This window comes from Ursus arctos, unplaced genomic scaffold, assembly GCF_023065955.2.
Source record: "Ursus arctos isolate Adak ecotype North America unplaced genomic scaffold, UrsArc2.0 scaffold_32, whole genome shotgun sequence".
Lineage (NCBI taxonomy): Eukaryota > Metazoa > Chordata > Mammalia > Carnivora > Ursidae > Ursus > Ursus arctos.
In genome coordinates, this window is record NW_026623008.1 from 43,816 (window position 1) to 67,797 (window position 23,982).

The following is a 23,982-nucleotide window of genomic DNA, read 5'->3' on the forward strand; positions in this document are numbered from 1 at the left end:
CTGAGATGGGGACAGCTGTGGGAGGAGCAGGTGGCCAACTGGGTGGGGGGTAGGCACCTGACATGGACAGATGCGGTAGGTGAGGCCTGAGGCCCCAGGGGTGTGTGTCTGGCATCTGGACTGAACAGGTCTTCAAAGCTGCAGATTGGCTGGGATCATCTTCAGGCTGAGAAGGAAGATGAGGGGAGCAGAGGGGACTGAGGAGGCTCAGCTTAGACAGGAGAGGGCTGAGCCACTCCTTTGGGGGAAAAGTGGTTCAGGTCCAGGCTCATGGGGACAGACCCTGAGTCTACTATCTGACATGAAATAAGCCAGTCCCTAAAGGACAGATACTGGACGACCCCACTCGTGAGGGACAGAGAGCACTCCGATTCATAGAGATGGAAGGAGCTGCTGAGTGCTGGGGCTGGGGAGGGGGAATGGGGGTTAGGGTCTCGTGGGCAGAGGTTCAGTTTGGGATGACAATGAAGTTGTGGCGATGGATGGAGGTGGCAGGTGCAGAGCAGTGAATGTACGTATTGCCACTGAATTGTACCCTGAAACGTGCTTAACGGTATCAGTCATATGTCCACTACACCACAATAGGAAAGTAGTGAGTCAGGAGGACGGGGCCATCGCGAGTCCCAGGAGGGCCCTGGAGCAGGGACCCTGTATCTTGGTTCTCACTCTCACGCTCTGCCCCTTGTTGGTGACCGAGCTCACAGTAGGCACTCAGGAAGTGCTTGCTAACACATAGTGCAGAGAGAGTCCACAAGTGCAAACCCTCCAGTGGGCACTGAGGGATCCCAACAGGACGCGCATCCAGACAGAGCCAGTGCCCACATCTCACAAACACCAGCACAGAAATAGCCATTTAAAACCAAGGCAGGAACCAGAAATAACCCAGAGGGCTCCATGCTCCTGGAGGCCGTGCTAGCAGTCACAGCCTCTGGCGGTCAGGGGACTGGGGGTCAGAGAGATGGCTCGGCGCACCCCTGACCCTGAAGGCCCATGGCTGCCGCGAGGTGCAGGGACTGGGAGGAAGACCCAGCCAGGGCCCGTTCTGGCTCCAAGGCTGCTGCAGGGCCGCTCCCAGCCCACCAGGCCGTGTCCGTTTAGAACCAGGGAGAAAACCTTTTCCCTCAATTGTTCTTTTTAAAGATGGTTGCTCAGCATTGACACAGAAAAACATTCAACATAAAACTGGAGCCGTTCGCAGCTACAAATGACCCAGAAGTTATCGAGATGCACCGACCACAAAGAAAGGAACTTGTGCCCCAGGCAGGCCTCCTGTGCATGGGGGCAGCTAGGGGCCCTGGACATGCCCAAGCAGGCAGTGCCGGACTCCACAGCTGAGGGGACAGAAGAAGGAATCTGCTCTTATGGCTCTGCTCAGGGCAGCACCCCCTGACGGAGACGGGGCAAGCCCCTCATGCGTTCTGGATGTCCTGGTGATTCCTGGGCACTGCCCGAATCTCAGCTTCTTCATGACCTGGGGGGGGGCAGCCCAGCAGCCGTGGGTCCCATATGGCCTCCGGGGTTCAGCTCAGCAGCTGTGGGTCCCACAGGTCCTCTGGAGTTCAGCCCAGCAGCCGTGGGTCCCACAGGTCCTATGGGGCCAGCACATTGGTGGGCTTGTTCAGGTGGCTCTTGTCAGGCCACATGGTCTCCATCCCATTGGCCAGGTCGACCCCCATCACCTGGTGACAGGCCAAGGTCAGTCAGTGAACCTCCGCCACTGTCCTCCCCCCCCAAAAAAGGCCCCCATGTAGTAAAAGTTGTCCTGGTCCCTGGGGATGTGGGCCTGGGACTGCGGCCAGTGCTCGTAGCTGAAGTCCTCATGGGCTGCCCAGTAGAAACTGGGGTACAGGGTGCCAAAGAAAGGGGACAGGATCTCCACACCCATGTGGTCATGGAACTTCAGGTCTTCGTCCGTGCACGACAGGATGTCCACCTCGTGGAGGAAAAGCTGCTCGCAGAAGCTGATCATCGCCATGTGCTGCATGGACACATCCTGCCAGCGCGGGGCACTGCGGACCTCGAGGACCACCACCCTCCGGCCCCCCTGGAGAGGGACATGGGCCCGGCAGCCAGCTGATCGGTGAAGATGTACTAGGTGACCCTGTGTCCACCATGAGGACCACCACCCTGTGGCCCTCCCAGAGGGGAACGTGGACCCGGCAGATGGTTGGTCGGTGAAGACCTAGTAGGTGACCCTGTGTCCCACCATGAAGTGCTTCTTCACCGTCTGCAGGACCAGCTCCAGGAAGACCACATAGCTACAGGGACAGGGGACAGGGTGAGAGGAGGGTCACTGCCAGAGGCTGGCAGCAGGACACCAAAGCTGAGGGCCATAAACCTGTGTACCTTCTTCAAGGGGGCAGGCCCTGGGCTGCTTTAAGCAACAGCCACTCTCCTGGCCTCTCCTGAGTGAGTCTTCCCATGGGCTCCCAACTTTCTGCTCCCAGAGATGGGGGCCGTCAGCACCCCACCTTACAAAGGGGTACCTAAGGCTTAAGAGGTTGGAAGCCCATGCAGCCCCACATGGGCTCTAGCATGCTGGAGCCAGGAACACTCCCCCTGTGCTGAGCTCCCGGGCAAACCCCCAGGTCCTGTCCCCACCTGCCAGGAGAGGAGCACCTTGGGGCATAGCCCGGGTTTCTATGCTCTACAGTCTGGGTAGAACCAGCAGGGCCGGCCACCTGCCCCAATTTGTTTTGAGTGAGATGTCACTGGCCCCCACAGAGCTGTCTCTACCTCCTGTACGGTCCTCCCTTGAAGGCTACTGGGCATCCTGCTGACAAGGTCCTCAGTAAACCCCTGGTATTCCTAGGAGGTGTCACCCTCGAACTCCCCCAGGTCAGGAATCAGGTCCAGCCCATGGTCAGGGAAGGGGAAAGAGGACCTCTGGAAGAAGAAGGAGCTTGCTTAGGCCCCAGCCGTGAATCCAAGGGTGTAAGCTTCCAGGTCCAGGTCTACATCTCCCCAGACAAGAAGCTGGGAGTCTTGTCCAACCGCCTCACATGGCTGGTCCCCCTTTGAGGGGACTACCTGCTCCCCACCATGGGGACAGCAGCTCCCCCATCATCAGGCAAGTGTGGTGAGCCCCTCTGGGACTGATTTTTTGTGCAGACACTAAGGCTACTTTCTTACACCTGCCCCATCACGGGCAGGTTAGCAAACTGCTCACATCAGGAAGGCGGGCACTACATTTAAATAGGGGACAAGCACACACACACACACACACACACACACACACACACACACAGAGCAGGCATGAGTCAGGTCATCAGGGGGCAATTCGAATTTGTGCCGGGCAATCCCCCGGCCAATGGGGAAACAACCCAAACATGAAGCAGGGGGAGAGAAGAGTGCCCTGGCAGAGGGCACAGTGAATGCAAAGGCTTGGACTCAGGCCAGAGGCACATGTGGGACAACCACACCCCTGGGTGGCCCACAGAGAGGCAGGCCGTGGTGGGAGAGGTGAGGCTGGAGAGGATGGGCAGGAGGGGAGCAGACCACAGAGAGGCCCAAAGGTTATGTGTCGAAAAGATCACTCTGGTTACTGGAGGAGAATGGGCTCTGTGCGTAAGAGGACAGGGAGACCCCTAACCCTAACCCTAACCCAACCATAACCCTAACAACCCGTAACACCAATCCTAACCCTAATACCAACCCCAATGAAATCATCACAAAACCAGCAAATACATCCCTACACCTGTCTTAAAATAGATGTAAGAAGCCTGATCAGAGAAATTGCAAAACCAAGAGCTCTTAAATATATTGTGCATCATAAGCAAGTGTCTCTTCACAAACATCTCAAAGCTTGTTCAATATACTGAAAACAAGCAATGCTATACTCCGCAATAAATTTTTGAATAAAAACATGTGGTCATATTAATTGATGCAGAAAAGGTTCTAACCAAAATCCAATGTCTGTTGCTGATATAAACACTCATGAAAACAGGAATAAGGGGTAATCTTTTTCAATAAATCTATAGCAAGCACCATGCTCAAGTCTGAAGATTGACAGCTCTACTCTGAAATCAGGAACAAGGACAGGATGCTGGCTTTCACAGAAGGACAGACACTGTGTGATTCCACCTGTATGAGGTTTCTAGAGACAGAAAGTTGAACGTGGCTGCAGGGCTGAGAGGAAAGGGGAATGGGGAGTTGGTGTTTCATGCATACAGTCTCCCTCGGGGAGAAAGAAAAAGTTCTAGAGAATGGTGTACAACCGTGGGAACTCAGCTAAGGCCAGAGAACTGTGATCCTGAAATGTTTTAAGTGGTAAATGTTACTATGTTTAGTCACAGTGAAAAAATGAAGGACTGATGCATGTCACCACGTGGATGGACACTGAAAACAGCCCAAGCGACATAAGCCATCCAGACAGGCCACCCAGATTGGAGCCATCTGTGCTCCTAAATCCATCAGGGTTGTGCAAATACAGGAAAGTCTCGGGAGCAGTTGCAGAAGAAGAAAACTGGATCCGAATGGAGCAGGACATTTCAGACAGCGGGGCAGGTGGCGACAGTTCAAGTGGGCCTGTGGTCTGGATCATAATATGGAAACCGCGGTGATTTCCTCGTTCAGGGCTATGTGGTGGTTCCGCGGGAGCGTGTCCCTGTTCGGGGTAAAACGCACTGAAGTATCCCGTGTGGTAAAGAAACGACAGCTGGGGAGTCCGAGTGTGGAGATAAAGCGTATTTGTGCTGCTGTGACAGGTTCACTGCACCTTGAAATCACCGCAGAGTCAAGTACTCTTACAAACAACCAGGTCAGCACCAGGTCACAGGAGCTGAGACCACATCAAGCTTCCTGATGGAGGCCAAGTCCTCCCAGACCTGGTTCACCCACTGCGGAGAGGCCACTCGCCAGTGTAGGACGCCACAGGTTAGCAAGAGACTCGTGGGAGGATGACATCGGCGGCCCCTGTGTCTCAGGTACAGGAGAAACAGCAGGATCTGGAATTCCAATTTTCCACAACGCTCCACCAAAAACCGGTTAGAACTGTGAAAATGCATGAAGGGAAGGCTCAGTACAGTGGACTAGGGTCGCCAGAAGGGGGGCTGGGCAGCGGAGCCGATCACAGTGTCAGTCACAGGAACAACTGTCAATTACAGACCCCACATTAGAAGCCCCACAGCAGAGACTCATCAGTCACAGGCCCCAAAGGGGAACATGCAGGTTTCACCACCTCCCAGAAATCACCACCCCTACAGCTCAGCCGGGGAGAACCTCCATCACCCCGAACCCCGCTTTTCTCCAGGGGACTTTCCTCCAGAACAACCCTCCCCTTCCCTCCTCCTCCTCCATGAAATACTCAACAGGGGACAGCCCTGCCCTCGGACACCCCTGAGACACCAAGGACAGACGTCAAGGGAGATGGACAGCCCTGCCCTCGGACACCCATGAGACACTGATGACAGATGTCAAGGGAGACGGACAGGCCTGTCCTCGGTCACCCAGGAGACAACGAGGGCAGACGTCGAGGGAGACGGACAGCCCTGCCCTCGGACACCCATGAGACACTGATGACAGATGTCAAGGGAGACGGACAGGCCTGTCCTCGGTCACCCAGGAGACAACGAGGGCAGACGTCGAGGGAGACGGACAGCCCTGCCCTCGGACACCCATGAGACACTGATGACAGATGTCAAGGGAGACGGACAGGCCTGTCCTCGGTCACCCAGGAGACAACGAGGGCAGACGTCGAGGGAGACGGACAGCCCTGCCCTTGGACACCCATGAGACACTGATGACAGATGTCAAGGGAGACGGACAGGCCTGTCCTCGGTCACCCAGGAGACAACGAGGGCAGACGTCGAGGGAGACGGACAGCCCTGCCCTCGGACACCCATGAGACACTGATGACAGATGTCAAGGGAGACGGACAGGCCTGTCCTCGGTCACCCAGGAGACAACGAGGGCAGACGTCGAGGGAGACGGACAGCCCTGCCCTTGGACACCCATGAGACACTGATGACAGATGTCAAGGGAGACGGACAGGCCTGTCCTCGGTCACCCAGGAGACAACGAGGGCAGACGTCGAGGGAGACGGACAGCCCTGTCCTCGGACACCCGTGACACACCGACAGACGGCGAGGGAGACGGACAGCCCTGTCCTCAGACACCTGTGAGACACCGACCACAGACGGACACCCGTGAGACACCGACGACAGACGTCGAGGGAGACGGACAGCCCTGCCCTTGGACACCCCTGAGACACCGACGACAGACGGTCACCCGGGAGACACCGACCACAGACCTCGAGGGAGACAGACAGCCCTGCCCTCGGGCACCCGGGAGACACTGACGACAGACCTCGAGGGAGACGGACGGCCCTGCCCTCGGACACCCGTGACACACCGACGACAGACGTCGAGGGAGACGGACAGCCCTGCCCTCGGACACCCATGACACACTGACGACAGACGTCGAGGGAGACGGACAGCCCTGCCCTCGGACACCCGTGAGACACCGACGACAGATGTCGAGGGAGACACGCGGAGACGGAAAGACCGACGCCGTGAGAACACCTGCTCTCCCCACAGCCGTCTGTCTGCAGAGCGCGCGCTGTCGCTACCGAACCTCCAGACGCCGAACCGACAGCCCGGACCGGGTGTGGACGCGGGGAGGACCCTGCGGGGCCGAGGCCGGAGGAGCACGAGCACCAGGTGGGCGGCCGGAGGTTCCCTGACTGCAGACTGCCTGCGGAGCCCCCGGAACCGGATCCGTGTGCGCGTAAACACGGACCCGCGGACCAGCCCAGCGGATCCGGGCCCAGAGAGGGGAGACCCCACAGCCCCGCTCACAGCCCCGCCAGCGACCCCACGGCACCGCACAGAAACCACGGAAACCCTACCGTCTACACAGCGCGCCCTTCCTCCGCGGGGTCCTGTGAGCACGGACCCCTCGGCAGTCCCTGCTCAGGCGGCTTCTCCTCACCTTCTCCTCCCGCGGCGGGTCCTGGGGAGACCCGGGTCCGTTGGTGTGGACGCGGAAACACGTCCTCCACTGCAGGTCCTGTCCGCGTGGACGCGGCCCCACGTCCTCCCGAAGTCTCCACAGCAGGTCCTGAAGAGGCCGGGCTCCTGACCGTGGATGAGGCCCCACGTCCTCCCGAAGCCTGGGCGTCAGCACAGAGGGTTGAGGACTTGGAACACCTGCCAGCGCACCGGAAAGCGCATGCCCGGCGGGAGTCGCGGAACGGGACTCGGGCGCCCCCTGCGGGCGGTGGGGGTGGTGCAGGGCCGGTGCGCTCAGTTCAGTGGAGGCACCTGTCCGTTCTGGGGTCCAGCTGAATCCACTACATTTTGAAAATTCAAACTGAAATGGAGTCCAATTATCCCCTGACTTCTCCAGAAATATAAACAATTAATTAGAAACCCTACGGAATTAAGTGAAATGCAGGCACAAGCTTTACAACTTACACCAAAATTCATTCAAAATTGTAGATAAATTTAAAATGTGAAACTATCAAAATATCAGAAAGAAAACATAAAAGAAAATCTACATGACCTTGGGTGTGGTGATGAGTTTTAACACAACACCAAACGCCAGTATGGTGACTAACATAATATAATAAAAAATCATTATTAAAAAAAAAAAAAAAACACCAAACGCCAATCCACAAAAGAAAAAAACTGATAACATGAACTTCCTAAAATTAGAACTTCTGCTCTGTGAAAGACCTTGCTCAGAAACTAAAAGACAAGCCACAAACTGGGAGGAAATATTTGCAAAACATATATCTGGTAAAAGATCTGTATTCAAAATATACAAAAAACTATCAGAACTGAACAATAAGGAAACAAACATCCGAACTGATAATGGGTAAGGGTCTGAAAATGCCTGGACAAAGAAGATATGCAGACACAGAATAAGCATACAAAAATATGCTCGACGTCATCATTAGGAAAGAACAAGTGTAAACGACAGTGAGACAGCACTGCACACCTATCCCAAATGCTGAACTCCAGAAACAAGAATACCAACTGCTGGAAGGTGAGGAATGGCAGCAACTGTCCCTTCAGAAGACAGTTTGGCCATTTTCTCCAAACCTAAATAAGTCTCACGTTAAGGTCCAACAATTGTACTTCTGGTATTTAGACCACTGCTTTGAAAAGCTATTTCCAAACAAAAACATGCAGTTATGCACAGCAGCTCTATTCATGGTGGTTACAAACTTAACGAAGCCAGGACGTCCTTCCATAAATAAATCCATAAGCACACTGAGTGTATCCATGTGAAGGAAATATGCCACCCAAAATATGCCTCTTTGGCACAAGGGTTATTTGGGCGGATTAATTTTAAGGAAAGGCAGACATGGAAGAATCTCTAAAAACTGGGTAAAAGTTGCTGTTTGGTGAGTGAAAGTTACGCTGATAAAGGAAAGCTCCATTTGTAAGCCTGTCTCCCTCTGTATCAGGAACAGAATGACTAAATCTTAAGAAACTCTTACCGAAAGAGAAGGCACAGACTTAAATCTGTGCAACCACCATTCCCTCGTTTACTGTGCTCACCTGATAACATCCCTTAACTGGCCTTCCCACCACCCAAAATCTTCTGGTCTTTAGCTGAAGATGGCATTTAGGGCCGGGTCACTTCGAGGAGTTACTCCGTTTTCCTGGGTATCTCCCATGAATATGGGACGTATGCATCATATTAAACTTTGACTTGTTTTTCTCTTGTTAATCTATTCAGCAATAAAAAGAAATGAACCATCACCCCCATAAAATGACACGGATGAACTTTACATTTTTCTAAGTGAAGGAATCTAGTCCGAAATGGTTACACACTGAGTGACCCCATTTGTAGGAGATTCTGGGAAAGGCAAAACTAGAGGTGATAAAAGGATCAGGGGGTGAATTCCATGATGGTTTAATGATTTATACCTGCCATGATGCATTTGTCAAAACCCAAACATTTTGGGGCACCTGGCCGGCTCAGTCGGTGGAGCATGCAACTCTTGATCTTGGGGTTGTGAGTTCAAGCCCCACATTGGCTGTGGAGATTACTTAAAAATAAAATCTTAAAAAACACGAACATTTTTATATCCCAAAGAGTAAATCATAATCTACTAAAATTAAGTTATTTAGGATGTGGGAATGTCACGAGATGGTGTAGGGGCCAAGGGCACACTGCCCCAAATCTGCCACTTTGGCAGATAGATCATTTTAAATAAAAGTTACTTAAGAGTCGGTCTATGAAATGAGGACCCTCAGACCCTCCTCTGTCCCCCTGGAAGCAGGAAATCTATCTCCCATGTGAAGATGTCCCTGTACCAGGAGGTAAAGAGACTTTGACATCACCAGAGATGGGCATTTGGAGCCCAGAAGGCTGTATAAACAACCCTTGTTACTTTTTACTAACTTACTACCCCAGCCCAAATTCTGTTTAGAATTCCTTACTAATTGAAGCTCCCAAGATTAAGTTTTCTTTGTCCTGTGATTTCATCACAGGTTTATTTTCTTTTTGTCCAAAAAGTATAAAACCTGGCTTCCTTGGTCATTTCTTTAGAACCCAGTTTCCTTGTTGGGTCTCCATGTGCACGTCATTACACTTTGGGTTTTTTTCTCTTATTAATCTGTCTCATGTCAATTTCATTCTTAGTCTTGTGGTAAGAACTTTGGACCAAGGAAAATTTCTTCCCCCCTTCAATGGAGTATAAATGTGACACATAACCTAACTGTATTAGAAACATATGGGAAAAAAACCCTCACTGTAGGTTGTATGACAAAAGGTGCAGACCTAAGTATCTTTGGAAATGAATGGAATCTGTAGATTAAAGAAAAATGTACCGTACGTACACAGTGGACTCTATTTGATAAAGTTCTTTCCCATCAGAGTGGTAGCTAACAGTTCTGAAAACACCACATCTGTAATCTGGAACGGAGCAATGAATTAAATAAATGGCAGGTGGGGAGAGCCAGGTTTGTCACTGTTGGAGTGGGAAGGTACAGATCAGCAAAGGGAGAAGATCACAGTCTCCATGTGGTGATGGACCAGGTTGGAGACATCAGTATAAACTCGTCTTTAGCTTCCTATGGACACAGACAGTTCCACGTAGAAATCTTTATAATTAGGTGTGTGAACATAGATGGAAATACATGCATGTATTGCCTTGCATTGTCTGCGGAGCACATTTAGCTCCCACGTGTAAGACTTTAACACCATTCTCTACTAACCAGGGCTCCATGAAGAAATTGCTGGCACTGGAGCTGAGACAGTAAGTATAGGAGCCAGGATAATCTTGACGTATCAGAAAGTAAGGAAGTGCCAAGAAAAGAGCCACGGAGACGGAATGATGTCAATGGAAAACAGGAGCCAATGGAAAGTGCTCTCAATCACCAAAGCAGGAATGAGCCAGCGACCAAACACTTTCGTGCCAGAGCATAACCTACCCTGGTGTCCACACTGGTAAAATAAATGAGCAACAGACCCAAAATAGAGTCAGCTATGTCAAGAGACCCAAGCCAGCAAACCAAGAATTACTGCCTAACCTAACTGCAGCTCCACACACCTTCACTTCCACATAAACTTTAACCAGTGAACCTGGAAAATGAACTGAATGGCCCCTTTTGTTCTCCTTAGAAGGGGAACATTGTCTAAAATAGTGCATCCTTTTCTAGTAATTTCTGTTTTTCAATCCCCTCTCTGCCTTTAAAATCCTTCCCTTCCCTGCAGCTCAAAGGAGCCCCTTTCTTTTGCTAAATGGGATGCTACCTGTTTCATGAATTGTTCAGTGAAGCCAATGGGATTGGGATCTTTTAAATTACTTGGTTGGGTTTTTATTAACAAATTACATAGTTCTGTATAAATGGGATTGAACAGACCTCTCCTGTAAGAATTCCAAATAATTAGATGTAGATACTCAACCATTCATTAAGGAAATGGAGCTAACTCCCCTCTCTAAAGTGTGAGCTCAGGGCAATGTCTTCCTACACATGGGAAAGAGTAACTTCATGGGGGTGGGGGGAAGCCTGACCAACACTGCCTCAGCCAGGTGACCAATGTTAACATGGACAGTGACAAGTGTTCCCTTGTTATAAAGTAACAACAGCCCACTTTACCTCCCTGATCTGCTTCCTCAAAACCCATAACCCCAGTCTAATCGTGAGCAAAACAAGTAAATCTCCATGTGGGACTTTCTACAAAATGCCTGACCAGTCCTCCTCAACACTGCCAAGGTCATTGAAAGGAAGCAAGTCTGAGAAACTGTCACAGCCAAGACAAGCCTAGAGAGACATGAGCACATGTCACGTAGCACCCTGCACGGGATCCTGGAGCAAGAAAAGGTGGAACAGAGGGAACCTGAATAAAATACGAACTTTAGCTAAAAATAACATATCAATATTTGTTCATTAATTGTGACAATTTTGTAGAAAACTAGAAAAAGAGGAGAAATTGGGGGCCCCTGGGTGGCTCAGTCGTGAAGCGTCTGCCTCCAGCTCAGGTCATGATCCCAGGGTCCTGGATGGAGTCCTACGTCGGGCTTCCTGCTCAGCAGGAGCCTGCTTCTCCCTCTCCCACTCCCCTTGCTTGTGTTCCCTCTCTCTCAATCTGTGTCAAATAAATAAATAAAATCTTTTAAAAAAGAAAAGAGAGAAGAAATTAAAGGTCAAATAAGAGAACCTGTTGCATCAGACTAGAAACCAAGAGAAAAAGGGTTATTTCTTGGTAAAGACACACATTGACAAAATGGACCCTAAAATAAGGGGGAAAACAAGCAGACCAATTAGCCATCCAGGGACCTCTTCCTTCTGCTGGTCCTCCTCTTACTGTTCTGGGGTTTTCCTCTCCCAGCACAGGGAAGGAACAGGGACAGAGCTATTCTGGAGCTCCCCTGAGACCTGACCCCACCAACTTCATCTCCCCCAGACATGCTCCCCCTGCTGAGGACACCGTGCACAGAGAGTCTCGGGGACTGTTAGTTCCGATGTGATAGCTAGGACTTCCTGGCTTGCAGGTGATTGGACACATGGAAGTAAAATTACTATTTTAAATGGTAGAAATAAATTAATACTTGCAAGAGGCAAGTTTAAGAGAGGGTTTGCACCTAGCAGGCCCAGGGGCTCACACTCTCACATTGTGACCTGGACCCCTGCCAAACCTCCATCCTGCTAAGTGCTCTGGGGTGGCCCCATTCACAGGCACAGTCTCTCCCACTGCATCTGAGGCCTCCAGCAACTCTAGGCTAACACCCACTCACCATCCATTCTACTGGGAAGGGTTTCTCTTTCTCTTGGGTTCCACAAAAAGTCATGGCTTTCAGTGCCTTTGACCTGGCTTCAGTCACATTCTCATCCTTGGAGCCATTAAAGCACCCAGAAAACAGAGCAAGGGGTTGGGTAGACTTGGATCATACGCCCATCTCTGAGGTGGGTGGAGAGTGGGGTCTGCCCTCTGAAAATGTTAGGATGGGAGGCAGGTGAGATGTGGTTCTCAAAGGCAAGCTAAGGTTCTGGACTTGGACGTGAGAACGGATGCCAGGCTGGGAAAGCAGCAGATTCCACATGTCACTGGTGGTTAACTGCAGAGCTGTGGACTCTGGAGCCTAGGGAAGGAAGGGGTCACTTAGGGTCAGGGGCTGCAGCCACCCTTCCAGTGCTCTTGCTCTTCTCCCACGATGACAACACACTCTTCCACTTGCTGAAAGAGCAACTTTGCTGTTGGTGGGAAACAAGGCTCCTGCCCTGAACATCAGGCCCTTGAATTTCAAAGACTGGAAGGCTCACAGACCTCACTCATGCCCTTGGGAGGAGGGAGCCCAGGAGTCACACCTGCCCACCACATTAATCACCCATCCCCAAAGAACAAACTGGCTCATTTTCCAGTCTCTTCTCTCTCCTTTACAAAGAGAGAGACAAGATGTGTGGATGGTGAGGAGATTATTACTCAGCGAACCAGTGGGAGGCTTGAGGATTATTCCACAATGAAGAAGCCACCTGTGGCAGGATTTCTGGTTCATGCATGCAGCTCCCCAAGACTGCACACTGGGAGACACAGTTGCTCCTGTACCCTTGATTCTTAACAAGTATGTAGGTCAAATGTTTACATTATAACCAGGAGGCCAAAGGACTGCAGGGCCAGTCTGCTGTATGGGTGCTGTGGCCACAGGCCACATTCTATGTTTGGAAGGTTATGACCTCTCTTCACAGGCAGCCAGGCTGTGAGGGAAGAGGCACGTGTCTCAACCACACAGACTTTGGGATTGAAACATCCCAGGAGGTGGTCTGTCTACACTGTCTATGGACCTGTTAAATCGCAAGGAACACAGTCACCTCAATAATTGGCCATGGGGGGGGGGGCGGCGCCTGGGTGGTTCAGTTGTTAAGTGTCTGCCTTCGGCCCAGGGCGTGATCCCAGGGTCCTGGGATCGAGTCCCGCATCGGGCTCCCTGCTCCACTGGGAGCCTGCTTCTCCCTCTCCCACTCCCCCTGCTTGTGTTCCCTTTCTCGCTGGCTCTCTCTCTCTCTCTCTCTCTGACAAATAAATAAATAAAATCTTTAAAAAAAAATAACAATTGGCCATGGGGGTTGTCAAGACCCAGACTGGCCTAAGGGGGAGGACCACAGATGCCTGCCAGGATGGTCGGAGGCCAAGGGCTGTCCTGTCTACTGACTGTCTACTGCTGATCACTCGGATGGGATGAAGGATCCAGCCAGTGCCAGGAGGGCTTCACCAGCCTGAAAGAAGGCTGTCACTGTACCCAGTCCTATATAAATCCACACGTGTCTACTGAGTGCCCTTGTGGGTCAGGGCTGTGCTGGAACCTGGCGCAGCCCAGGCAGAGTGGGGCCAGCAACACCCAGGGGGGAGCGTGGAAGGACCTTGCACAAGCTCTGAGGCCCTCCACAACCCTTGACTGGGCTTGAGTTGTATTTGAAATAGTCAGTGACCAGGAAGACATTTTATTATTTTTCTGTGACAGACCAGGACTTGGGGGCAGAAAACCAATGCTCCAGGTCAACCCCTTGATGCATGTGTGACCCTGGCAAGTCTTGTCCATGCCAGAGGGCCAGAGAGATAGAAGAGGGGGAAGAAAGCCAGTTATGCTTATACCTAACCCTGAACCTGAACCTGACCCTGACTCTGATCCTGACTCAGAACCAGACCCTGGCCCAGATGCTGACCCTGACCCAGACCCTTGACCCTGATCTCAAATCTGGCCCTGACCACAACCCATGACCCTAACCCTAACCACCTAACCATAACCCTGACCATAACCCCAGGGAGAGAAATGTAACAGCTCTATTTACAACACAAAGGTTATGAAAGCTCTAAATATTGAATTTCTACAGGATAGTCACAGAGGTAAGTAATCACACACAGAAAAAATTTTCCTTTGTGCAACATTTTTCTCATGAAAGGCCTTCTTTATAAGGCTATTTTGAATACTGTTCAAACTGCATGATTAAAACCAATCGTATTAACGCAGCAATCACACATCACTGTACCCTTTGTGTATATACAAAGGTTGGCATGGGTGCGGCACGGTGGAAGACACTGCTGGGGTGTGGAGACCGATGACACACCCTTCTGGACTGCAGGCTGTCGGCGCACGTATTCCACGGCATGGCACCCCCACCCCAGGCCAGGCTGGGGGCGGTAGGAGGGCAGCTGGGAGGGAGATCGTTGCAGCTTTGTGCGTGGGCGTTAGAAGCACCTTCTGGCCCATCGTGGGGGTCACGATGTAATGCACAGGGATCGATACGAAAGCAGTCCTGAGCAAGGGGTGCAAGCACCACGTCTACGGCTGGATGATATGTACGTAAATATGATAATACATGCACAAATCTCACTGCGTGACATACACGGGTACATGCATAACCAAAGACACATTGACTCAGGTGTCCAAGAGGCTTGGGGGGATATTCGAGAGGGTAGGAAATGGAGGGGAAAATAAAATAAAATCCAGGCAGGAGGACGGCATGTTCAAAGAATTGTGAAAGAAAGGAGAAGAGATTTTACAGTTTTTACTGTACAGTTCCAGCTTCTCCTGAAAGAATCAGAAGATCCAACAACACGGGGTCCAGGTGTCTTGCAGCAGCTGTCCGCGGTCCCAGGGAGCCACATCCTCTCTCCAGTCTGGCTGTGCCACCCACAGCCTCCCTCACTCCACACCAGTCTGGCTCTGCAACCCTGAGGTTGCTGCTGCTTAAGGACATGAGTTCGGGGGGGTTGTTTGTTTCTTTGCTTTATTGAAGCATACTTGACACACAAAATCTCACTGGTTTCAGGTGTACCATGTAGAGATTAGACAAATCTCTACGTTATACTGTGCTCGCCACAAGGGGAGCTCCCATCTGAGGACATGAGTTTTGATTCCAAGGACCAAAGAACATGGTCAGATGACAGGATCAACAGGTGCCTTCTGGCTGCAGAGGGAGCAGCTGCTTGTCACTGGTTCTGGGGCAAGACCAGGTGGGGAGCTGGACCATTCTTGGCAATGCGTCTGAAAGCACTCTAGGGTGGTTCACAGGTGACACGGAAATGGGGGTGAGATCTGCATTTCACTCTTAATTAGCTAAGGAGGTGTTGGTCCTGCCTGCAGACACAGGGCATATTGACGCAGTATCTCCCAGTGTGAAGACTTGGAGCGCCATCTAGGACATGTTAAGGGTTAGATGCACTTTAAGGACTCTCACTGGAGAACTGGAGAATTCTGCTGTAGAAACAACCAACTGGACAGTGTTTTTTCTGAAGCCAAGAGAGGGGTTTAACTCTCTTTGTGGTGAGAACTATTTGGGACTTCCAGACCCCACTGTGCCATGATGCAGTCACTGACCACTTAAGCCCAGCCTTAGCACATCCATTCTTATGTGGAAAAACCACTGTCCAACTGGCCCATATTGTCCTGCATCTCCAGGACTAGAGCCTCCTGGGGGACACCACCACCATCCAAGAGCAAAAGGGGCCTTTGCTTGCCGCGGCACATCCTGGGGGGCTGACGTGCCCAATGGCATGCAGCAAATGGAGGACAATGTACCGGGAGGATGCTGTCATCTGTGTGAACCAACATGGCCCTCTTCAGGGCAGAGGCAGAAAACATTTAGTGAAGGCATGTGGACCCCAAGCAAGTCAAGGATACTGAAGGGTAGTGCTGCCCAGTGGATCCCTCAACCCCCCATGCAAGATCTTCCAAGACCAGGACATCATGAACTTCCAAGAGCATCAGACAGTTTGTACAAAAAGGAGACATTTCCCCACAGAGAACCTGAGAACCAACCACTAGGTATGATGTAGGGAATCTCAGAGACATGGTTGAGAGAGATTTCTGCCACTTCCAGGAGAAGGGTCACAAGAGAAAGTATGTTACCGAGTCCCAGTCTGGGACCCACACAGCCTGAGATGATATCTGAGTATTAATGATGGGGCAGATGGCTGGCATCTCCAAGGACAGTCCCGGCTGGAGATGCACAGAGACAGCACAGAGATGCCCACTGAGGCCTCAGTTATGGCCAAGGCCATCCAGAGACAGGGTGCAAGAAGACAGGAGGACGCCTACTGCAGGACACAAACATGACTGACAGGCAGAGGGAGGAGGGCCTCCGAGGAGCAGCAGCCAGAGAGTAAACCGAAGGCCAAAGGCAGAAGACGTTTCAGGAAGGAATTGACAGTCTCACAATCAAAGGCAAAACCCAAGTGGCTGGTAAAAAAAATGTACAACTTACATCAAAAATAAGGAGCTAATCTTTCTAATATATAAAGAGCTTTTAAAAACCAAGAAGGGTTACCTGGGCGGTGCAGTTGGTTGAGCAACTGACTCTTGGTTTCAGCTGGGGTCATGATCTCAGGGTCCTGGGATTGAGCCCCCTGTCATGCTCCACGCTCAACCCAGAATGTGCTTGAGACTCTCTCTTCCTCTCCTTCTGCCCCTCCTCCCAATGCACATGAGTTTTCTCTCTCTCTCTCTCTCAAATAAATAAATAAATCTTTTTTAAAAACACAAAAAAAAGACAAAAGACATGAACAGACTGTTCACAGAAAAGACAGTGAAAATAGCCCTTGAACATATAACAAGATACTCAATTTCACTCACAATAAGATGAACGCAAACTGACTTCTCATGACTTATTTCTCAGTTACGAAACTGACAAAAATCCAAAATGTTGACAAAATGATCCATGAGTGATGCTGTGGGAGAATAGACACTCTGCACATGTTGGCAACGCAAAATAGTAGGGTTACCAAAGAGAAGGTTCTGGCTCCGTCTAGCAAAGTCACATCTGCCCTTTGACAATCCCACCACTCGGAATCTATCCTGAAGATTTGCCTCCACAAGTAAAAATAACACATGCATGAGCTTTTCACTTAAAGCAATATTTATTTGTCAAGGCAAAACATTAGAAACAACCCAAATGCCTATCAGTAGGAAACTGGTCAAATAAAGTAGTTACACCCACACACTACAGTACAATGCACCACAGCAAGAAAGAGGCATGTCCCTGTGTGGACAGGTGAAGGGGTCCCCGAGGTGGAGTCCAGAGCAGGCCACACAGCTACCTTCCGTGAGAACAGGGGAGTGAATAAGAGTGTACATGTAGACATTTGCTTCCAAATAAGGGTACGCCAGGAACTGACCAACGGCACTGTGTGTGGAGGGCAGGTAGCGCAGGGACGCGGACGGAAGCAAGACATCCATGAATTCGTCCTTTCTTTGAACCATGGAAGCAACTACGGTCCTGGACAAAATAGGAACAACCGCTTAGAGGTAAGGCAGGTCTGTAACCCGTGAGAGAAGGGAATAAAATAGTGAACCCTCAAATCACCTTGGCTTTCTGTTCCTTATCCCTGCTTGGGCCTCCCTTGTTCTGAACACCCAGAAGTGAGCTCGTTTACATAAGACTCCTCCACTTCAGAAAAGAGAAATAGCAGACACAGTTCGACGCTCTCCTGACGACAGCCATATGTAATGATGAGAGATCCCTCTGGTGAGTACAAAACTCGACACAACACTGCCAAGTGCAGCCATCGCACAATAACCCATCCCGAGAGGTCTGGGTGATCATGGACCAGGGCATTCCCTGCATCTTTGCCAAGAAATCTGAAGGGGCCAGCAAATTTAATAATACAGAAAACTACAGAGTCTCTCAAATCTAACTGAGAGGCCAGGATACAAAATATCAAATCGAGATGGCCAGAAATATATTCATGACAGGGTAAAGTCAGTTTAAAAACAATGACAATTGAATCAAAACTATAGAAACCTGTCTGCCTGCAAAAATAATACGTCAGCAAAAGGGCAAACTCAACAACAGTTTTATGTAGAGAAACCTCGGAGCAGAATTGATGCCTGTCACCAGGCAGCACGCTCTGGACAACGCACAGCCCTGGGCACCTCTTGTGGAAAAGCTTGGCCCTCAGGGGCCACTCACAGATCAGAAGCCTGAATTTGGTTCCCACCACAGAGCACTTCGGTCCTGTTTTACTAGTCAGGTGGTGCCACGATCAAAATGCTTGTGTCCCCCCAGAATTCACATGTTGGAACCCTAGTGCCCAGCGTGAGACTGCAGAAGATGGGGTTTTGGAGGTGACTGGGTCGTGAGGGTGGACCCATCCCTCGCGAATGGGATTGGTGCTCTTATAAAAGACAGCGCGCCGGCTCCCTCACCCTTCCGCCACGTGAGGACAACAGTGAGGAGGCACCTGACGCAAACCAGGAAGAGGGCCCTCTTCCAACTGGGCCAGCACTCTGACCTCCAGCTTCCAGCCGCAAGGACTGCGAGCTCGTCAGCTCTGTTGTTCATGAGCTGATGGTCTGTCCTATTGCTTAGAGCAACCAGGACAGACGAAGACGGGAAGAGAGCCACAGAACGTGCCTCTTTCTTCTTTCTTTCTTTCTTTCTTTCTCTTTCTTTCTTTCTCCTTTTCTTTCTTTTTCTGGGTTCTATTATATCGTTTTGTCTTATTTTTTTTAATCTATTTTTAGCTTCACTGAATTATAATTGACAAAAATTGTATCATTAAAGATGCGAATGTGCCTTTTTCTTCCCTGCTCATACGTTGGCTCTAAGCCATCCCTGTAGGCTTGCAGTTTGCTCCAAGTCCCTTCTGTTGTTGACCAGTGGAAGTGGAACCAGGACGCCAGCTCTGAGCTCTGCCTAAGACCTGGACAGCAAGCTGACCAGAGGAGGAATGTTTGGGGCCTGGAATTTGCAGGTTGCTCCCTCTGAGTGTCTTGAATTCTTGGGTGTCTGTCCCAGGGTAGAAATCTATGGGGAAAGGGTAAGATAGGAGTGAGGCATCTGTCACTCCAGGCTCTCGGTTGCTCCAAGCACCTAGTTCAGCCAGGCCTTGGGCAGGGCCCTGCAGCTGCATTATTTCCTTTAACCGTCACACAATCCTATTTCCTCCTCGGGCGAGCAAGCTGAGGCTCCGAGAGGTTAGCTGACTTGCCTGAAACCACAAATCTCCCACATGGCAGATTAGAGCCTCACCAAGGTGGGGCTCCCGTCCTTGCTGCTTTCCTAGCCAGAGCCTTCTACCTGCTGACTCGCCCTTTGGCTCAGTTGCAGGCTGCCTCCATCTCCCTCACACCCCCCGTGACCTCATTCAGCCTAGCAGCCTCAAAAGCTATTTATACCCCGGTGACTCCCAGAGTTGTCCCTACAGCCTGCACTTCCCCACATTCCAGTCTCATGTCCAAACGCCCACTCAACATTTGTAGTGCGCGTCCAATAGGCTTCCTGAGCTTAACATATCCAAACCTCAATTCCTGGTGCTTCCTCACAGCCAGGATTTCCCAGGCTTCCAGCGCTCAGGAAATGACCCCGTCGTCTTCCTGGCTGTTCAGGCCAAAACTCTTTCTGTCACGCCCTTCATCCAACTTCTCAGCACAGTGTGTGGGCTCCACCCGAAAACCGGCTCCAGAGCGTGACTACTTGTCATGCGCCTCCTCGCTACGGTTTCGGGTGGGAGAGTCTGGGTCGTGTGAACGGAGGTTCCGGTTCTAGGATCTCCTCACCAGAGATTTACATGAGAATCCACGCTCAGATAAAGACACCCGGAAGGAAGGGAGCAAGCACAAAGCAGTTTATTAAGGACAGTACACTCTCGGAGGCCTGCGTGACTCAGTCGGCTGAGCATCTGCCTTCGGCTCTGGTCATGATCTCAGGGTCCTGGGATCAAGTCCCCCTTTGGGCCCCCTGCTCAGCAGAGAGTCTGCTTCTCCCCCCACCCCCTCTCTCAAATAAATAAATAAAATCCTTTAAAAAAAAAAAAAAAGACAGTACACTCTCAAAAAGGGAGGGTGGGTGGGCACAGAGGCGGCAACTGCACCGGGGTTAGGGGTGTCTTTCCTTTTATGTTTGCAGGGGTTATGGGTCATAGCCAGAGCGGTCTCTGACTGAGATTGTTTCCAATTATCTAAGGGACTCCTACCGGCTGGGAGGGGTGTTTTTGGCCCTACAGGGTTCTACCTGGAGCTGTCAGGGCCATCTTTCGCCATGGAGGAGGTAGAAACCACAACGTAAATATATTACAATGAAGCTATAGGTGACCCTGGGGCAGAGGCTGAAGAGAAGAGTGCATGTTTGGCACCTGTGGCTCTTGGTCTGTCAACCCCCCGGGGGTGTTGGGAGTCACAAAGTCAGGGTGTTCTGCCCTCGGCCTTCTCCTGTGTCACCTACTTATCACAACCTTTGCCTCCAGCTCGTGTCTAACTAACTGCCTGCTCTATCACTACCACCTGGCCAAAACCACTTCTACCTCTCACCTGGCTGGTGGCATTGGTTTTAATAATGAGAATTACTAAATTGTGCATGGATCTGTCTCTCTACTAGGCACTACTCTTAATAATTCTTCTTCATTAACTCTGTAAAAATAAAATTCAGCTGAGTAAATTTGAAGACCTAACTGGCTTTATTAAATGATTTGTGAATCAGGCAGCATCCCATCTAGCAAGCAGAGGAGAGTTTCCCTGAGTTAAACACAGGAAAGGTTTTTAAAGGCAGAGAGGGAGAAGGAAAAAGGAAATTATTAGCAAAGAATCCTTTATTTTAGGCAAGGTCACACTCCTAAGGGGAACAGAAGGCATCTATCAGACAATCTCCTCATGCTCACCGGCGATGTTGACTGGTTAGAGGTGACATTCCTGGGGACTTGAAACTGTCGTGACATTAGGTAATACATCTTAGTTTACTGACTTGGAGCCTGGGTGGATACTATTATTATACTCAGGTTTAGATGGGGAGACCGAGTCATAGAGCTGTTAAATGACTTGCCCAAGGTCACACAGAGAGAAGTCTTGTTAAATAACAAAAATTCAACAGAGTAAATTGTAAAGATCTAATTGGCTTTATTAAATGATTCATGAATAGGGCTTAATTCCATCTAGCAAATAGAGGGGGTGTACAAAATGGAAGGTTTTTATAGAAGAAGGGGGCCCAAGAAACTTACCAGCAAAGGCAACAGATTGTTCCAGACCACTTTCCCTTGGGGGAAAAGCAAAGGTATCATGCAGATTACCTCTTCTTTCTTTGGAGGATGGAGAGGGCCCACGTGGCAGAGCCAGGGATGCTGGTTGAAAAAATCCCTGCCTGGCGAGTTAAGACCACATTTCTGGGGGAGGTTAAATCTGCAATTAGATTAGGTATCCAGCCCCCGTTTGGTCTAAGTGACACTGCTTGGGCCCTGTGGTTTTCTTTTCAACAGTCTCTTCACGGATCCCCCTCTTCAGCCCTTGCCCCTCTATCGGCCATTTAAATACAATAACCAGAGTCTTCCAGTTACAACTACACCACATTTGGGACATATCCAGCTAAGGGTTTGTTATCTGACTCCCGGGCTGCCTATCCAGCCTGGCAAGCCGCTGGCGGTCGAATGCTGTTGAACCAATGAATGAAATGGTGCGCGCGGTCCTCCGTGGGGAGGTGTCCACGCAGAGGCGGGTGACATGCCAGCCCGTCATTCAGGCGACGGACTCCGAATGTAAATGTTCCCACACCAGAAGGTGCACAGATAATGAGGCACCTGCGAAGGGCGCCTGGCCCACCCTGGCCGGGAGGGAGTCCACAGACTTCCCCCTCAACCAGACGAAGAAGGCCGAAATCTGTTTCGCCAGTGGGTACCTCGCTGGCAAAGGCCAAACAGCCAAACAGCCAAAAAATGGACGCCCGACCTAGTTCCCCAAAGCGCCGCAAAAAAGACTGAGCGGCATGGACTACACCTCCCAGGAGGCTCAGCGCCACAACTCAGGAGGCGCGACGTATGCTGGGATTTGTAGTCCTAGGACCTGCGGGTCTGAGCGACTTCTGGGACAAAGGAAGCGGATTCACCTCCTCGGGTGGGTCCCCCCAGCTTGCAGAGGGGTCTCAGAGCTGGTCACCGGGTTGCGGTCCGCGGGTTGCGGAAGAAGCGTTCCACAGACATTTATCGCGTTCCTTGTATGCCTGGCGCTGTTCGTCATAAATAGCACAGGCGAGCCCCGCCCTCCGCAAGCTTGCACCGCGCGGAGGCAGGGGGACAAATGCGAAAGAGAAGGCGGGCGGAGGGCGGTCCTGGGGTGGGGTGGCCCCGCGAGGCCGCCCCGCGGGAAGAGGTGAGGCACCAGGCAGAGGGGGCGGGGGCGGCGGGCAGGACTGAGAAGAGGGAGTCGCAGAGGGCAGCCCGAACTGACCTGCGGTCCGACGAAGTCAAGAACAGACTGCGGATGGGGCGAGAGCAGCGTGGCCCAGGGCAGTGGCGGTGGACAAAAAGGGGGTCAGATTCCGAGAGAGGGGTGTAGAGTGCGACAAGAGAGAGGGCTAGCGATAAGGCCAAAAGTTTGCCCTGCGCAACATTCAGTTCCACGACATAGAGGTGTGACACAGATCGGGTGTAGAAACCTAGGGTTGAGAACGGGTTCTAGGCTGTCCTTGGGCGCAAGTACTTCATCTGGACGGAGGCTACTAGGAGGGAGGTGGGCGGGCAGGTTATCAGCGTGGGCAACGGGACTCAGTCCTTTCGGGGACTTCAGAGAGCTGGAGGGCACGTCTGATTTGCACCCTAGCACGGATGGCTGGGAGATCTGTTTCCAGGGCATGAATTCTCTGGCACTTTGGACAGGCACATTCCTGTGACCAGAAAGCCCTGAGTAGAGTGCAGCAGCTTGCAGTAAAAAGCCATAGGTGAGTGTGAAGGAAAGGTGGGTGGGCTCCCACGTCCGTGTGGAGGTATGAGCAGAGAGCTGGGCACAGATACAAGTCCACGCGAGAAAGAGAGTGGGAGAGGCACATGTGTAACCAGATGAGACCATGACAGTCCGTGTGAACAGAGAAAAGGTCCGGAGGAGAAAGAAGAGTCAGGAAAAGACACTGAGAAGCCACAACCAGGGAAACAGGAGGAAAAACCCGGCGCCGGGGCATCCTGGAAACACAGTGTAAACCAGTGACTGAAGAAGGCGGCATCCACTCTATGGCTTGTTGCATTTACCAATGCAGAGGTCAGTGATGACCTTACAGTAACAGTTCTGGGGTATTGGGATGGGAAACCTGACTGGAGGGGGATCATTCTTTATTCTTTTAATAGCTGCTCTTATTAAAATCACACTAGTAATCTAAACATTGAAATTTGAATGTAAAGAATTGTTGACGGGGAGAGCTGGGTAATAACGAAGGGGTAAAAGTCTCTTCCAGGTTCTCCTGCAGCCTAGATTTGTGGTCTCCATGGCCAGACCTCAACTGCCCTCTCTTCTGTGTCAAATGACTTTTCAGATGACACCAGGTGAGCCTCTGTGACCAAGGCCTCAGAGGCCACATCTGGAAGTCAGTAAGGGGGATGGGGGCAAGTGCTGACCTCAGGTTCCTGAGCTGCCTGCCCAATTAGTCGCTGCCTTTGTAGCACACGGGACAAACAAGGTCCCCAAGTTTCCTAGGAACAGCAGGGAGGGGCTAGGACCATTTTTCTGTGAAAGAAATGCCCCAGACCCTGATGACCAAATGTACCCAGGCCTACAAAGAGCACTCTGTCCACCCTCCCAGGCCAGGAGTCTCTGGAAAGGGTCCCAGGGAAGAG

At 51.2% G+C, this 23,982-nt stretch overlaps 1 long non-coding RNA gene and 1 pseudogene across 2 annotated transcripts; both read right to left on the reverse strand.

The window, feature by feature from the left end:
• Positions 1 to 1,589: 1,589 nt before the first annotated feature.
• Positions 1,590 to 8,517, reverse strand: LOC113270690 (histo-blood group ABO system transferase 2-like; annotated as a pseudogene).
• An 8,775-nt stretch (positions 8,518 to 17,292) lies between these two features.
• LOC130542298 (uncharacterized) lies at positions 17,293 to 19,890 on the reverse strand. 2 transcript variants are annotated; one of them, XR_008956750.1, is made up of 3 exons: positions 19,698 to 19,887; positions 17,760 to 19,202; positions 17,293 to 17,672 (listed from the first exon to the last, which is right to left on the reverse strand). It is a non-coding gene; the product is annotated as an uncharacterized LOC130542298 (long non-coding RNA). The 2 variants fall into 2 exon arrangements; XR_008956751.1 differs by having other exon boundaries at positions 17,293 to 19,202; positions 19,698 to 19,890.
• Between the last annotated feature and the right edge of the window lie 4,092 nt (positions 19,891 to 23,982).